Source organism: Neomonachus schauinslandi, chromosome 6 (genome assembly GCF_002201575.2).
Source record: "Neomonachus schauinslandi chromosome 6, ASM220157v2, whole genome shotgun sequence".
Lineage (NCBI taxonomy): Eukaryota > Metazoa > Chordata > Mammalia > Carnivora > Phocidae > Neomonachus > Neomonachus schauinslandi.
The window spans coordinates 59,900,966-59,920,084 of NC_058408.1; the positions used below are offsets into that span (position 1 = coordinate 59,900,966).

The following is a 19,119-nucleotide window of genomic DNA, read 5'->3' on the forward strand; positions in this document are numbered from 1 at the left end:
TTTTTTTTTAAAGATTTTATTTATTCATTTGAGAGAGAATGAGATAGAGAGAGCATGAGAGGGGGGAGGGTCAGAGGGAGAAGCAGACTCCCTGCCGAGCAGAGAGCCCTATGCGGGACTCGATCCTGGGACTCCAGGATCATGACCTGAGCTGAAGGCAGTCGCTTAACCAACTGAGCCACCCAGGAGCCCTATTCTTTCTTCTTCTTGAAGTCATGTGCTACACTATCCTTATAGAATTGATCACCTGTTAGTCTTCTGTATAACAACAATATATTTATAAGTTAGTTGAAATTTTAAAATTTCCTATGATCATAGGCTTCTGTGAAAAATTTCTTCTCATTCCAGTCTTTATAAATATTATTAATCTCTGGTTTATGAAAGTAATATAAATATATTGCAAAATTTTCCAAAGAATTATTTTTAAAAAGTGAAATTTTATTGCAAAATGTTCTCTAATATAAAAGCTTTTTCTTGGGCGCCTGGGTGGCTCAGATGGTTAAGCGTCTGCCTTCGGCTCAGGTCATGATCTCAGGGTCCTGGGATCGAGTCCCGCATCGGGCTCCCTGCTCCTTGGGAGCCTGTTTCTCCCTCTGCCTTTCTCCCTCTGCCTTTCTCCCTCTGCCTTTCTGTCTCCCTCTGTTTCTATGAAAAAAAAAAAAAAAAAAAATCTTTAAAAGCTTTTTCTTAATAGGAAAATTTTCATGACACTTAGAAAGACTACACTAAAAAAGGTAGGAAACATAGTCCCTTAAATCTATGGTTCCTTGGAAACCTTGAGAAGTCTGTGAATTCCTCCAGAGGAAAATGTAGCTCCGTGCTGTTTTAAAATTTTCATTGTGATTTTCTTCCCTGAGAATATCATTTTGAAGAGTGATTTTAAGTTGTCAAACATGAGATAAATGAGTTTTTCTAACTGGTATATTATTGTCTGCCATTTTAATTCCACTTTGATTTAAACTCTAAAATTAATTATTTTAAAAAATAATCAGTGTTTATTTTGATTTATCAATTTCTTATCACCGGTTCTTCCATCTCATTCTTTCCTTTTTGGTCTAATTTCCAAGATATAAATATAAGTCATTCCTTCTTTTTGGAAGAGGGGAGTCAGAGTAGAGAAGAGACCAGAATCCACTGAAGTTTTGTTAGCAAAATAATACATGAACTAAAAGGAAGCAGTGCATAACCTCCCCCCCAAAATTAGAGCCTGTTAATGATATAAAGCTTTGACATTCCTTAAAGCATGTTTTGCTGCATTTTTTGTGTGGTCTGCATGTAACAGTTCCTCTTTAATACACAGACACACATCCATGTGTGAGGAGTGAGTATAAAATAAACTTACTTTCTTCTGTAGTTTTGGAGTAAGTCTAATAATTTAGAGTAACTTGAGTATTTTTACTGAATAATGTTTGTCACTTGTAGTTTTACAAAAGGATAACATTTGTTTTCTTTATGTCTTCCTATTTCTCTCTCTAAATTTCAGTTGCTCTCAAATTGCCCAGAAAGATTAAGCAGTAGAAATTTAAATGTTAGAAAGTCTGCTTTAAAAAAGAATACTTTTACTCTATTATAGGGTAAACTGTTCTTTCCCTGGAGGATGGGCAAAGAAGGTTTAGAAAAGTTTATGTGCATTGCCTAACAAAGAATATTGATCATTATTAGTCAATCATGCTGGATAATGTGTGATATTAACCTTAGACTATAGAAAAATAATACAGGCAGATGGATATAAACCTATTTTTTAAAACACTGAATGAAATACAATTCAGATTCTTTCCAATTTCAGTGCATAATTCATATTATTTAAAACGTTTCACACATTGTTAAATATACAAATATCATAAATGATACTAAAATGTTGCAGTGCACCTACTATTAAAGATTACCAGTAGCTAGTACATTTTCCAGCTCAGAGTGCAGAAAAATTAAAGACCATGAGGTGCTATAATGATCCATATCACTACAGTTATGAACCTTGAAACTTAGAATGCACACCTTAAAATCAATTTCAAAGTTTCCAAGGAGACCAATGAAGACATTTCAAGACAAGATTAATGTGATTTGCAAATCAATATCCACTTAAGACTGTTGTCACAGCATTATGTGTTAATTGGTGCTTGCCACATTTTTTAAGAAAGCCAGAAAAAAAAATCTTATATTCATGAAGCCAGCGATAACTGAGACAGCAGCCCTCATTTTCTTCTCTGTCTGCTTTGTTAACATATTTTGAATATAATGAAGAATATGTAAAAGAGTCCTTTGCTATGGACTAAGATTTTGTAAAACCTTAAAAAAAGATAGAATAATGGCATCTAAAAGCCCAGAAGTCTGGGGGGGATGCAAAGAAATAGGAAGAGAGAAAACTATTGATTGAATAAACACTTACTACTGACGCTCTGCAAGGTGTAAAATGAGATTTGACTTTGAGACCCCATTTTACTGATGAGGAAACTGAAATTCAAAGAAGTTAAGTCACTGGCATGAGGTCATAGCTATTAAATGCTGAGTAAGGATATGAAGCAGTGTGTTTCTGATTCCAAAACTCTTAGTCTTCCCAGTGCATCATGCAGAAAGAATGGCAAGTAAAGTGCAATGTGTTCAGTGGAAGTTCTGTCCTGAGCTGACGTATGTCCTAAATAAAGAGCTACAGGTCAGAGAACGGTCATGCTGGAGGTCTGCTGGAGGGTAAAATTCACTTTTGGACCCTGCCTGGTCCCTCTCCTTGACCGTCGCTGACGTGGACCAGAGACCATCTCTCACCTACCTTTGTTCCTGCCACTGCATGAGCACAATGCCTTGCACACCACCAGATGCTCAGGGAGTATTTGTTGAATTGCATTGACAGAATTGGTTGTGCCAGGTGTGAAATAAAATCAGTTGGTGAGAATGTCAGTTGGGGCTTTGAATCTTCAACTTCTAATTTCTCAGTGTCCATCTGACACCTGGCATGGTCCTACTACTTATATTGTGACACAGACTTCAGCAGGGAAGTCCTCTGTGTCTACGTTCACTACAGTGGCCCAAGGCATAGAAATGCTCCATGGGGACCTGGGTCTCTAAGCAAATGTCTATAAAGTCTACTCCAAGTTTGTGCTGGTCACATTGGAAAGTGGTCGTGGAGCTATTCACTTTGATACCTCCTTGTGTTTCTGTGTATCTGTGCTTTGGACAGGCTGCCAGTATCTCATTTAATGCCTTCTTTGGGTACTGCACCAGCTGTGGGGCAGGACTTAAACTCCAAAGTGTACCCAGCAATTGCTAAGTAGTGTCCTGGTGATTCTATTCCCAGAATTCACTCCTGACACATTTTACCTTCAGGGGATTTCATCATCGGGTGGTTTGAACAGAGAATTGGAATAGTCCTAGCTGGGCAGAGGAATTCTCAGTCCTCTCCATAATCTAAGCAGACACATTGTTCTTCCTCAGCTGGCAAAATATGTCTAAAACAGAACTATGTTTAAGAAGGGTTTTCAACAACAACAACCAAAAGAAGAATTTTTGAGCTTTGCCTTTTTGCTTGCCCCCGCCAGGGAAAGAGCCTGAGGTATAGCCCTAACACTGGACAAATAGCACGGTGATCCGGGAGCACACTGGGTTACCACTTTTATTATAACAGCTGGGAGCTGGCCAAGGCTTTACAAAGACACCAGAAAGCAACAGCAGTAGTTTGGGCAGCCTTACACAAATATTTCTTGGCTTAAAGAGAAATTTCTTTAACAAGAATCTGACACCTCAGACTTCGCACGAAAGCATTGACCAGGTCCATCACAGAAAATTTCAGCTTTGTTCCATAATGGTAACAGAAACATAATGGCACAGCACATTTGGTATAATTGGTAGCCTGAGAAAAGTTGCAACCACTTAAGACTAAGTTATTGAAAATCTCTATTGGTTGCTCTGCCAAACAGGGATGCATTCAGCTATCTTCCTACTTATCTCACTTTTTAGTGTGTTCTGAATTTGGCCAATAATGAGGGGCGTGACCTTGGCCTGGCAAGTCCTGCCACTCTCTGGAATTCAGCTGCCTCATCATTAGCTGAGATGGATGAATTGGGTCATCTCTCAGGCTCCCTCCAGCTCTGACATTTCATGGCTGGAGGAAGTCGTGGTGCAACACGGGGTCCTCAGGTTTGCTCCCTTGCTTCGCTTTCCAGGGTTCTCATGAGGGCCTTTGTCTAGTGTGATTTAAAACAGTCTAGATCTCCCTTCTGTTAAGAGAATGTAGAAAGAAAATACTGAAGTCCCCCCACCCCCTCTTCGTTCAAGGAAAATATAAAAACAGATATGCAAATCTCCCGTTAAGCAGGTTTTAAATAAAGGATTTTTTTTTTTTTTTAAATTTCAGATCACTTGGACTTAGAAGTACTCTTGTTTTTGTTATTTCAGCTCATGGTACAAAAAACTTTTGTTACCCAACCAGAGAATCACACAGCGTAGCCTATTTACCACCCAGGTTGTAAAGGTTCTGCCTACTTCCCAGGTTGACAAAATTTCAAAGTAAGACCAAAAACTAAGTGAGCTACAATAGTCTGTTTTCCCCCTTCTACTCAATATTAAAACAATGAAAAAATAATGCCTGTCCTGTTGATACATTTTTTAAACAAAACTGTCTTTTTAGTTTTAACTGCTAGACCTGAGAAAATTGAGTCTTCATGAAATAGTACTGCTAATTCATAAAATCCATGCCTATTAGTATTTATTTAAATTATAAATGATCTTGCCAATACAGTCTACTTTATTTTTTAATTTCCCTTTTCATTCTTTGGTCTTCGAAAAACATCCATGGGTTTTTGAATAGTTTTTGTTTTTATCATGGCCACCATGATTAGCTCTTTTTCTTTACCAAAACTTTAAATGAGGGGCGCCTGGGTGGCTCAGTTGGCTAAGCGACCGACTCTCGATTATGGCTCAGGTCATGATCTGAGTTCCTGGGATCGAGCCCAGTGTCAGGCTCTGCGCTCAGCAGGGAGTCTACTTGAGGATTCTCTCTCCCTCTCCCTCTGCCCCTTCAATCCCCATAACCCCCCCAACCCTGCTCATGCATGTTCTCTCTCTCTAAAATAAATAAATAAATGTTAAAAAAATAAAACTTTCAGTGAAAACGTGCTTCCTGTAGTTATTAAGCCTAAACATAATGGGGAGTTTTGCTTGTACCCTGACACCATCAAAGCCCCCTACCTCCTCCCAACCCCCTCTCTACCAGGTAAAAGACCCATCTAAACCGGAATACTTCCATCCTGATTCAGGTCCCAAAACAACTTCTCCTTCGCTAGTAAATAACCACAATGACAATTTCCTAAGTGCTTCCATTGTTTTGTCATTTGAAGAAAGACATAGATTGTGTGATTCAATTGATGCACGAGGAAGCTAGAAGGTGTACTTTGTGAACTGATATTGGGAGAGCTTGTTAATTCAAACAAACCCTTACATCCATGCTTGCCAAAGCAAGGCCCACAGTCCACTGCTCCAGGGATCCTGAAGAGTAAAAGGACCCAACCATGCAAGTGTTTCCTTCAGTTTGCATCAGGAAGTGCCAGGCAACAAGGTTACTAAATTTGGAATGCATAAACTAAAATCAGCTTGTTAATAGAACTTCCTGAGGCCTCTCATGCAGACTTTGCTAAGAAGTCTGACTGTCACATGATACTTGGCAATGTTGCAAAGTTTGGAACACACATATCCATGGGTAATTGAGATTCCAGTCATCTTCCAGGAGAATATTTTATTATTACTGAATCCTCACTGTTGTTCTGAGTTGGTCATGATTTTCAGTGACTGAAGTTCATGACTTTAAATTGAAAATTAATGTTGATTTTATGTCATCATCATCAGTTTAGATTGTTATGAACTGTTTGGGTAATCCCAAGGTGTGTCATGATGTATATTTGCATCACTGACATTCCTAGACATAAGCTTCCAATAATTTCACAAGTAAACAGCACACGTACATTATAGTTCATATATGAGTTATCCATACCTTTTTTCTAAAATAGATATATCTATTCCACAATTTTTCCTATACAGCACCACTTTATTGTTATTATTTTTTTCTACCTAAAACTAACTTAGGGTAAGATCATGAAGCCATAGAGTCTTTTAAATGTGCCATAATCAGAGTGGTTGAAATTCAGCCACAAATTACAGAATAGATGGATGGGAAAATATTCCAAACAGTATTACCCATCAAGGATCAGCATCCTAGAGAGGGAGAAGTGCTAGATTCTGGATTCCAGGAATCCTCTACTCATTCCTACTCTATTCTTGTCAAGAAGCTTAACCATCAGTGACAGATGTATTGCTCATCCTACTCTAATGTCTCTCCCTTCACTGAAGCTTACCCTTATTTTCCAAATAATTCCAACTTTCTTCCCTATTGGACACCAGGCCACTGACCCTGCAGCATCAGTTCCTTCCAGCGAGCAGGCCCACTCTTTACCTCTTTTCTGTCCTCCCCCATTTATCCATCCATCTCTTTTTCTTCTTCTCCCTCCATTGCCAAGTATCTGAGGAAGCAGTCCCTGCTGTCTTTGTTTCCTGGTTGTTCATCCCCTCGTTGGAATCTGATCTCCACATCCTTTTCTCATTCTCCTTTGCTGGCTCCCCCTCTGGTAATTTCTCCTTACATGTTGATGTTCTCGAAATTCCAACCTGGTCCTTCTCTTTGTCTCACTCTGCATGTCCTTCCTGACTGACCTTGTCCACCGTTATGCTTTGAACTACATAACAGACACTAAGGACTCAAAAATCTTCCTGTCAGACACCAACCTCAGCCCTTTACTCTAGAATTGCATTGGCAGCTGCATACTGATCATGTAGCTAAATATCCAGCTAGCTCTAAGTCTTATAAACACCACCATGGGATGCAAATCCAACTGAGAAACACTCATGCCCAAAAAGCCATGAAAGTAAGGCAAGTATGGGAAAGCAGGAAAAGCATAAAACTCAGTCAGAAATCCTGGGCACCAATCTTGGCTGTGTCATTTTTAGCAAATAGGGTAGATTCTTTACCTCTCCGAATCTTTTTCTTTTTCCATCTGTTGACTGTGGCTAAAAAATATTTGAAGATTTATTTTGTGAGGGATTAAATCAGATAATGTATGTAAAGATGCAATATAAGTTGTTAACTGCTACTCAAATGTCTGATATACTATTATTTGAAATGTATTGGACGAGTAGGAATACTCATTTTAAATGAGACAAAATGTTAAAAAATAAATGAGACAAAAATGTGAAACCACCAGGAATGCAAATATCAAATTAATCTGATTTGGTATGCTAAATATTGACTGCCTGGTATCCAAACCTTAGCGTACATCTGGAATAGCTTATTAATGCCAATCCTCGGGTTGGAGTCTCAGACTCAATTGGTTGGGAAAGAGGCCAGGAATCTGCATTTTAAAATCATCCCATTTGATACAGGTGGGCCAGGCCACACTGAGCAAGAGTGAAATATAAGGCACTTGAGAGACAGCAGGTCCCCCAAACTCCATTCTAGTGACTTGCAAAGGCATCAAACTAATTCCCTATTAGGAGGCTTGTTGCTTATATTACTTATTTCATATTATAATGGATTTCAAGGCTTCCAACTTTGGGTTTTTTACACAGAGCAATCACACATCACCCACCCCCAACACACATACACAAATATACACATAATATATTTACATATGTGTATCATAGCCCAATTAACGGAAAAAAAATGTCCTCTTAATATGTGAATAAATAATGATTTAAGATACAAAATAATAATTCAGACATTAATTAGGCAGTTAAAAGTTGAATATGCATTGCTATAAAATGTCAAATATGTTTCTCTTTCTTTTTTTATATTGTTGCTTGTAGGCAGTATAAAGAAAAGACTACAAGCCAGGAGAAGCCTAGAGAATTATAAGGAAGGGGACAAACCAGAAACCAGGAAATAGCACAAGTGATTAGGTACTAGTTTTCTCAGCAGACTCACTTCACCACTTGGACAGAGAAAAAGCAAGGTATTTCTAAGCTGGTGGCTCAATTAGTATGTGAAATTATTTTCAGTACAACAAACAGCATTTCTAGAGATTGAGATTTTGAACTAGGGATGCATTTCAAAAATACTAATATAGTCTTAATTTTATTTTATAGATACCACGTTTAGGAATATTTAAATTTTCCATTTGGATAACCATTTCCATTTGTGTATTGTATGTAGGCATGATGCAAGTATACACACAATACATTCAAATGTATGTGCAACATTCATATACATCATAAATGTTTATAGGTACATGTCAATATTTGGTTAAGAGAATAAATCAGGTGGGATGCCTGAGTGGCTCAGTTGGTTAAGCGTTTGCCTTTGGCTCAGGTCATGATCCCAGGGTCCTGGGATCAAGTCCTACAACAGGCTCCTTGCTCAGCAGGAAGCCTGCAGCTCCCCCTGCTTGTGCTCTCTCTGTCTCGCTGTCTCTCTGACAAATAAATAAATAAAATCTTAAAAAAAAGAGAATAAATCAGGTGTCTCAATCTTTGCATAAGTCAGGTAAAAGCCAAACTGTTTAATGGCTTACTCTTTTTAAGTAAGTTTTGTGTCTTGAATTGACGAAAGTTTGGGACATTTTATAAAGGAGGAGAATGATTTGTGCCAATATTTGTATTCTGAAGATGCCATAAATGTTTTAGGTCTTTTTAATGAATAGTCTTATACAATGAGTTAGTTCTCATTGCTATATTGGGTAAATGTGTTGTTTTTAGAACATAGTTTGTTGTTTTTTGTTTTGGCTAAACTAGTTCATGGTGAATATTTAATTTATAAAGTAGATTATAATACCAATACTACCCTTTATAACTACAGTAATAAAAATACAGTATAACTTTTCCTTTTTATTAAGAGAGATGTATGAGAATCCATCATTTCCACAAATTAAGAGATTACTGCAATTTGGCCGAATCAGTGAAGATTTTTAATTTTTTTTAAATTTTGTGTTTTGAAATTTTAATTGTCCCAAAGCATCTGTAATTTTCAATGATGATGTGACATTCCTGTGGGTTATAATGTTTTATCTTTCTTTCTAGATGCACCTCTGATCTCATTCCAGGGCACATTAATTTACAAATGACCATTGATCATGATAGCTTTGGGGAAAACATGTTGGAACATTAACATGTAAATTATATTCTTTACAGGTTTATGGTGAAACATATATAAAGTTTAAAAACATGCAAGTCTTATTAGAATTCAGCTTGGATGCACTCTTATTTTGTTTCTTTGCCCTTTTATCAAGGTCTGCCAATTGACTGTGCCAGGTTCCTCTCCCTTTCCATTCTAGGCCACTTCCAAAACTCAGGGAAATCAAGGGGAAAATAACAACCTCAAATTTTCCATGACACTGATGGTTGGACTTCAGACACTCTCCAAAGGCCAGTGGAAAGGGAGAACACATGGAAGAGAAACAACCAACTTTGTTTCCCATTTCTCTCAGAAGTTGATTCAGAGACTCTCCCATGATGAAATAGTGAAGGAAAAAATTAAATAAAAGCAAAAACAAATAGACAGAAACAACTTGCTTAGTGATGATCTGTTCTTCTTTTTCCCTATAAAAATCTGCTCTCTAGTTTCCAGTCTAGCATGTAAGCAGCTTGGAAATTGCTATTCCTATCCATCCTCACAAAGCTGAAAAAAGCTGAACAATGTAAAAACCAACTGTTTCTCCCTACATCCATCAGAGAATGGAGACCAGAGGGGACAAGTCAGTGCCCCCAAGCTGGAGAGATGGACAGATGTATATAGAGAATTGTGACTCACTGGGGCAGAAGCCCAAGAGCAGAAACCTCCATCTGCGGTAGGAAAACTAAAACTGTAACTGACTTATTGCTGGAGGCTCAGTGTGAACAAGCTAGAGCATTAGAAACTCCAGGGGATGTGGCGGCGGGGCGGGGAGGGCAGTGTTGGGGGAATACCACCCATTTGTGAGTTTTACCTCCAGGAGCACTACCAGCTTCTCACAGTGAGGATCTCAGAAAAATTCCCTCGTGCTTCCAACAAGAGGAGGGAAACAGAAACCATCTGAAATATACCCAGAACATTCTGTTCTTTTTTAGCAAAGCTTTTCTCAGGAGAAACTATACTACCAGCATCTGATAAACTGGGGTTATACCAGAGTCTAAACTACCTGGAGGAAGAGAAATACCAACTCCAGCCCAGTCTAGTCTTCCACCTGCAGATAGAGAAATAACCAATTTAAGCCCCTTATACCTTTCCTATGTCACTTAAGTGGGGGAGTAGGAATCTCAAACAACCAAGGAGCATCCGTGAAGGTCACAGCTCAGGGGCACACTAAAAGACTGAGACCTAATCATAGGACTGTACAAGGCTTCCCTTCCCCACACATACACACAACTCACTACCACATAAATAGGGTTCCTGTATAGAAGAGGCAACTGAAAAAACTGCATGTTTCAGACCTTATGTTAGAATTATGTAAGGAAACCCAAAGACAACAGGGGAGACGAAAACAAGGACACCAGAGGAAATGACAGCCTCTAAAACCTGTAGCTAAAGCAAGAGTAAACACAGACTATATCCTAGTTAGAGAAACATAAAACCTCACATTAAAGGCCTATCTATCTTAGTTTCTTTTACATCATGTCCTGTTTTCAACAAAAAATTACAAGGTATATAAAAGACAAAACACAGTTTGAAGAGAGAGAGCAAGCATGAGAAGCTGACTCAGATATAGAAGAGATTTGGGAAATATCAGACATGGAATTAAAATCAACTGTGATTAAACTACTCAGGGCTGTAATGGAAAAAGCAGACAATATGCAAGAGCAGATGAACATTGTGAGCAGAGAGATGGAAACGCTCAGGAAAAGTCAAGAGGGAACACAAGAAATCAAAGCACTGTAATATAAATGAGGAATGCCTTTGATGGACTCATTAATCGACTGAACATGGCTACTAAAGAATCAGTAGGCTTGAAGATATGTCAATAGAAACTTCCAAAACTGAAATACAAATAGAAAAAAGAATGAGAATGAGAGAGCAGAATATCCAAGAACTGTGGGACAACTACAAAAGATGTAACATACATGTAATGAATACCAGAAAAGAACAAAGAAAGAGCAGAAGAAATATTTGAAGCAATAATGACTGATAATTGCCCCAAATTAATAATAGTGCTACGGATTGAATTGTGCTCTCTTAAAATTCATATTTTGAAGCCCTAACTCCCAGTAACTTCAGAATGAGATTGTATTTGGAGATAGGGCCTTTAGAGAGATAATTAAGGTTAAATGAGGTCATAAGGGTGAGCCCCTAATCCAAGATAATTGGTGTCTTTATAAGAAAGAGACACCAGGGATGTGTACACACCGAGAAAAGACCATGTGAAAACACAGTGAAACAGTGGCCACCTGCAAGCCAATGAGAGAGATCTCAGGAGAAAACCACCCCAACAGCATCTTGATCATAGACTCCAGCTTCCAGAACTATGAGAAAATAAACTTCTGGGTTTATGCTACCTAGTCTGTGGTCTTTTGTTATGGGAGCCTAGCAAACTAATACAGACATCAAACCACAAATCCAGGGTGGTCAGAGAACATCAAATATGATTAATACCAAAACCTCCCTCTCTCTCTCTCTTTCTACCTATATCATCTATATCTATATGTATTATATCCTAAATGCAGAAAACCAAGAGAAAAAATTGAAAGGAACCGGAGTGGGGGATAGTAGGGAACACATATAGAGGACAAAGGATAAGAATTACATCAAGTTTCTCATCAGAAACCATGCAAGCAAAAAGAAAGTGGAGTGAGATGTATATAACATGTTGAAAGAAAAGACCACAAACCTGGAATTCTTTATTCTGCAAAATTATCTTTCAAAAGTGAAGAAGAAATATTCTCTGACAAATGAAAATTGAGGGAATTTGTTGTCAGTAGACCTGCCTTATAAGAAATGTTAACAGAAGTTCTTCAGAGAAAAGGAAAGTGATAAAGTTTGAAACTCAGATCTACAAAAGAAAGGAAGACTTTTAGAGAAGGAATCAATGAAGGTAAAACAAAATATTTCATATTTCTTATTCTTAATTGATCTAAAAGATAATCATTTGTTCAAAATAGCAATAGCAAAAATACATTCCGGGATTATAGCTTATAATGAAGTGAAAGGAATGATAGCAGTGTTGTATGACTGGGAGGAATAAAGTGGGGATATTCTCTCATGAGGTGCTTGTATTACTCACAAAGTGTATAGGTTATCTGAAAATGGTCTCAGATTGGTTGTAAATGCATATTTAAAACTCTAGGGGCGCCTGGGTGGCTCAGTCGTTGAGCGTCTGCCTTCGGCTCGGGTCATGATCCCAGGGTCCTGGGATTGAGCTCCACATCAGGCTCCCTACTTGGGGAGTCTGCTTCTCCTTCTCCCTCTACCTGCTGTTCCCCGTGCTGTGCTCTCTCTGTCAAATAAATAAATAAAACCTTTTAAGAAAATAAAAAAATAAAAAAATAAAAAGTAGTATAATTGATATATTAAGAGGCCTGAGAAAAGGAATCATACAAAATGCTTAATTAAAGCCAGAGAAGGTAGAAAACGGATGAAAGAAAAAAAAAAAAAGAAACATAGAAAAAGGGATATAAATAGAAAATAATTAAAAATGGGATAGATATTAATCCAACTATATTAAATCACTTTAAATGTGAATGGTCTAAATATACCAATTAAAAGACAAAGACTCTGAGACTAGACAAAAAAATAGTACCTAACAATATGCTGTCTACAAAAAACCCACTTAAAAATAAACACCCAGATAGATTACAAATAAAGGGAAGGATAAAAATTTGCCATGTTAATACTAATAAAAATAAAACTAGAGTAGCTAAATTAATTTCAAAGCAGGCCTCAGAAAAAATAAAAAGTATAAGAATAAACAGGGATATTACATAATGATAAAGGGATTAATTCTCCATGAAGACATAAAAATCCATGTTTATGCACCTAACAACAGAGCATCAAAATGCTTGAGGCAAAATTGAGATACTTCAAGGAGAAGTAGGCAAATACTATTATGATTAAAGACTTCAACATGCATCTATCTGTAGTTGACAGCTCCAGTGGCCAAAAAATTGGTAAAAACAAGCTGAACAGAAGAGCACCATCAATAAAATGGATCTAATTGACATTTATACCATACTCATCCAACAACAGCAGAATATGCAATCTTCTCAAGTTCTCCCCATGGGACATGTCTCACCCAAACAGACCATGTTCTAGGCCATAAAACACATTATAATAAATTAAAAAAAATAGGAATCTTACAAAGCATGCTCTCAGACAACAGTGAAATTAAACCAGAAATCAGTAACAGAAAGATCATTAGAAAGCCCTCAAATGCTTGCAATTAAACAACACACTTGTAAATAACATATTGTCAAATAAATCTTGAGACATTAAAAAAAATATTTTCACTAAAGGACAATAGAAATACAAGTTATCATAATCTGTAATGCATTGAAAGCTGTACTTAGAGGGAAATTTAAAGTATTGAATGCATATATTTAAGAAAAGATCTAAAACCAATAAACTAAACTTCCAATATAGGAAATGAAAAAAAAAAAGAGGAAATTAAATCCAAAGCAAACAGAAGAAAAGAACTACAAAAAATTACAGCAGAAATCAATGAACTCAAAAACAGGAAACCAATAAAGAAATTCAACAAAACCAAAAGCTGGTTCTTCACTCTGATGAAAAATATTGGAGAAAGAATTAAATATGGAGAGATAACCCATGTTCATGGATAGGAAGAATCAATATTGTCAAGATGTCAATTCTTCTCAGCTTGATCTGCAATCCCAGATGGATAACAAAAGACTGATTCTTAAGTTTATATAAAAAGCAAAGATGCAGAATATATTGCACAAGGTGAAGGACAAGTACCAATCTGGGGGACTGACAGTACCCAATTTCAAGACCCATTATAAAGTTACAGTAATCAATACGCTATGATGTTGGTGAGGGAATAGACAAATGTATCAATGGAACAGAACAGAAAAACCAGAAATAGACCCATATAAATATAGCCAGCTCTTATTTAACAAAGGAGCAAAGGCAATTCAATGGAGAAAGGAGAGTCTTGTCAATAAATTGTGCTGGAACAACTGGACATCTACTTGCAAAAGAAAATAAAAATGAAACTAGATTTAGCCCTTACAAAATTCACAAGTATTAACTCAAAATGAGCCATAAACCTAAATGTAAAACACAAAACTATAAAACTCCTTAAAGATAACATAGGAGAAAATCTAGGTGACCTTGGGTTTGGCAATGACTTTTTAGATGAAACACCAAAGCACAATCTATGAAAGAAAAAAAATTGACAAGTTGGACTTCATTACAATTTAAAACTTATTTGTAAAAGACACCATTAACAAAATGAAAACAAAAGCCACAGACTAAGAGAAAATCCTTGCAAAACATATCAATGATGGATTCACAATATACTAAGAATTCTTAAAACTCACAGTAAGAAAATAACCCAATTAAAAGGTGAGCAAAGATCTGGACAGGCACCTCAACAAAAAAGATGTACACTTGGCACATATGCATATGAAAAAATATGCAACATTGTATGTTACTGGGGAATTAAAATTAAAACAATGAGACACCACATCTATTAGAATGGCTAAAATTCTAACTACTATAGAACTAAATACTGGTGAGGAGCTCTCATTCATTGCTGGTCAGAATGCAAAATGGTACAACCACTCTGGAAAATTATTTGACTCTATTTTACAAAGCTAAACATAATCTTACCATATAATCCAGTAATCACTCTCCCAAGGATTTCTCTGAATGAGTTGAAAACTAATGCCCACACAAAAACCTGCATACTAATGTTTACAGCGACTTTATTCATAATTACCAAATGTGGAAGCAGCCAAGATGTTCTTCAGCTGGTAAATGGATTAACAAACTGTGGTATATTCATACAATGCAATATTACTCCATGATAAAAAAGCAATGAGCTATCCAATCATGCAAAGACATGGAGGAACTTGAACGCATGTTATTGAGTGTCAGAAGCAATCTGAAAAGGCTGCCTACTGTATGACCTCAATTATATAACATTCTGGAAAAGGAAAAACTATGGAGATGGGAAAAAGTACAGTGCTTGCCCCGGGTTCAGGAGGGAAAATGGAGGGATAAATAAGTAGAGCACAGGGAATTTTAGGGTAGTCAAACTATTTTGTAGGACACAGTATTGGTGGGTACGTGTCATTATACATGTCAAAACCCAAGGAATGTACAATACAAAGATTAGACTCTAATGTAAACTATGGACTTTAGTTAATAACAATGCATCAATACAGGTTCATCAATGTATCAAATGTACCACTCTAAAGTAAGGTATTAATAATAGAGAAGAGTGTGAGTAGGATTGAGGTGGTTTATGGGATTGTACATTCTGTTTAATTTTTTTATACCACTCCAAAAACTAGAAATTAAAAAAGAAAATCTCTTCTGTAACAGCCACTAACATCTGGCTTCAAAAATAGGTACACCAGGATAGATTCATCAAAAGTGAATGATAAAGACTGGGAGTTCTACGGAGGACTATGAAGTAGAACAGCAGAGGCTCTTAAATTAAAGCTCTTATAAAATAAACAACATATAAATTAAGTTCCAAAAAGAATGAAGCTGGAGTACCTCCCTTTCCCCTCTACAATTTCATTGATGGGATGGATTCATTGGAAAGCTTTGCAATGTTTTAGGTCAAGAAATAAACAATGCCTACTTTTAGAAAAGTGAAGTTCTTTTATTTTCCCCAGCATCTTGAATTCTCCATTTTTAAATATTACATATTACAGAATTATCACTTCATCAATATACAATAATTTAAGGCACTCTTACTTTGTCAGCCACCCAACATTTAAGAAACAGTTCTGAAGCCATAATATGCTATTTGGTTTTGTTTCTGCATTTACTTCACAGTTCTTGTAAATTCATTCATTGTGTATTTGATCTCTCTAATTAATCATCAATTCCTCCCCCAAACAAGGAACTTTTGATAGAGCAATCTTTCTATCAGTGCTAACTGACCAACTTAAAATCTGTCCCTGAAGGAAAAATTACTATATATATCAAAGCTGCTGAGATTATTTATATCAGCATAAAATTAATTGCTGTGATTTGCCAACTAGAACACTTTCTTTTTGCTGGCCTCTTATTATTTCTATGAAAAGTGTATGAATTCTGTTTATTTTTAGTATTATTTTAGCATGGTTTTGAGAAGTGGAATTTAGTGTTGTCTAGTTCTTGGCGGGGGGGAGGGCAAAAAGTACATTCTCTCTTCATAGGCCTGAAAGTCTTCACATCATCCTGGAGGAAAGACAGACCTTTGGTTGGATGTTTTCTGAGGCACAAATCATCATCCTACAAGTTAATGCAAAGAGCTCAATAATTTCCATTGTTAAAAGGTCTGTCTGCAACTGTCATGTGTTGGTCTCAGTTGCATTACCACTAGGATGACATGAGTGAGGTACTTTCCTAGGGGGCAGAAGTTAAGGGAGTGCCAACAAACTCAGCAATCAGGAAAAAAAAAATTTAAATACAATATTAGAAGAATAAAAATTAATCTTGAACACAAATCTTGAAAATCTTGAACAAAATATAGAAATACTAAATAAGACAGGCTCTGACGGGACGAGGATTTGGTGGGTGAGTCATACAAATACAGAGTCATACAAATATGACATACAAATACAGAGTCAGCTCCTGTCTTTATTGGAAATCTTGATTTCTTGGGGTTCTAGTCCTATTTGAACATTGGAGACTCCACCCTCAAAAGGGGACTGTCTGAAGGCATTGAATGTGTGCTCATTTATAGGAACCTCAATGTGCAATGTGTGTGCCTAGAGCCAGCAGTAAAAATCCTGCATGGCTTCTGTTTCAGTTTGCAACACTGCTACCATGTCTACTTCTACACAAAACAGTTCTCTTGAGCTACTCCATGCCTTGTCCTCCAGCCCTCACTGGGAGCCCTTTGTGCTAGATCATTCTTGATGCAGGTACACTTAGGGAAGTCCATTCCTGACTTCATTTTAATTGGCTTGGATTGGAATGTTTTTTGTACTTGGGTGAAAAATACCAAAAATCTCACCTAACTTGATTTTCAAAGAATGGTGTTCATAGATATGTAGCCCTGCAGTCCCTACTGGCTTGTCTTAGGCACTAAACATGAGCAATGTATTCTATCTTTCTACAAGACCAAGGTAAGCATGGAAAAGTGTTTCTCTATGTAAACTGACCTGTAAAGGTCTATGTTCTGCAGAACCTACTTGGTAAGGTCAAACTGGTGATGGAAACAGACGTTGGGATCCTAATATAGTGAAAGAAAACATTCTTTTAAGACTGCCTTAAGCAAAAACTCCTGTCTGCCCCCTAGTTGTCTTAGAAAAGACAGCGTAAGTAATCACTGTGCTTTGGGCTCCACAGCCCAACTACATCATCACAGCATCAATAGCATCTTTATAAATAGGGATCTGCATTTCATAACAGTGTTCTTTAAACACATGGTGGTAGGAAATTCAAAGTTGGGTAATTTGTATTGTTGCTATGATTTATTTGTGCCTAAAAAGAAAAATTATAGAAGATACAGCATCATCGCCTGCAGGAGTGGTACAGTATCTGAGATCATTATTATTTACTTCCTGTCTTTTTTTTTTCATAATCTCCTACTGAATAACTATTTTATTCTTCACTTGTATATAATCCAAGCAAGCTAGACACAAGCAGGTATATGTTTATTCGGGGGAAAAAACCCAAATATCATAATTAAAGGCTACATCTATGGTTAGTTAACAAATTGCAGGCACTCCAGCTTTGGGTATAAAATAGAAGATGACCCTCTCTGAAATGGACACAGTAGGAGTTAATGTAAAACTGAACGACATTAATCATTTTGAGATGACTGACTTTGAGGGATGTTCTGTAAATGATTTGCTGTGTAGGCCATGCCATTTCCTTAGGCTTAGCATTGGAACATCAATCTACTGTGAAATGAAACATGAGCTGTTATTGTGAACACTAACATATTTGTGAAAAACACAAAAGATGTCTACAGAGAACACTGAGAATAAGAATTTGCTTTTCTGCAAGGAACAGAGGCACTCTATCTGCCAGGCAATGATGATGAGCACAAAACAATTTTGATTTATTGAATATGAGAGAAGCCATACCAGTTTCCTTAGGCATATTAATTTGGATTATTTAGACAATGGAAGAAAGTCAGTATTATTATTTCTGCTTGAAAAGTGAGCAGACTGGGTCTCAGAAATGTTACGTGTCTCACCCAAAGTCACACAGTTGGCATGAGGTTGTGACAGCATTTGAGGTCTGATCTGTCTGTCCCACCAGCATGTGGGTCTTTCTCTATGAGCTCCTCCTCAGCCATCCAAGTGTTTCCTCCACTAGAAATCCATACTTTTTAGTGAGACGACTCTCAGACAACATCCCAGGTTGGGCAAAATCTCCACAAAGTTCTCCAGCTCAGACCCCATAAATCATCAGTTGTTTTTAAAAATACCTTCTTTCTCTAAGTGCCTCAGTTTTGAAGAATGTGTGCCTTGAATGAATAAATCAGCATTCTCACTACTGTAATCAACTATTCTCTCTATTAGTTTATAAGTATTCTGGGGTGGGTTTTTTTGTTTTGTTTTCCCTGTTAGTTTGAATCTTTGGCGCCTGATCAATCTTGGATGAACTACTAAATTCAAGTTTCTGAAATGACAAAAATGAAGGATAGCTCTATTGGTTTTCATGGATTTTTCTACAGTCTTCTTACAAAGATGTCTCTCCAAGAACAATGCCAAAGAAAGCCAAACTGCTATAAAGCCTCTCACTGCTCTTTCATATGCTACCCTCTGCCTCAGATGCATTCACTGCTTTGTCTCCTGACAAATTTCCCCTCCTCCTTTAAAATCCAACTTAAATGGCTCTCAGTTTTGTGAAATCATTCTGTGATGCCCAGAGTAAAGCCAATCTCTCATCAGTTTTAAACTTGTACATAATTTTGCACACACCACTGTTATAGTCACTCAGCACTCTACAGAAACTCCTTCTGTGTCATTCTTTCTTCTCAT

General features: G+C 36.9%; 1 protein-coding gene across 8 annotated transcripts in view; it reads right to left on the minus strand.

Annotated features, from left to right (window-relative positions):
* The window catches only part of RGS7 (regulator of G protein signaling 7), a 522,489-nt gene that overhangs the window by 101,741 nt on the left and 401,629 nt on the right, over positions 1 to 19,119 (minus strand). The window lies entirely within an intron of this gene.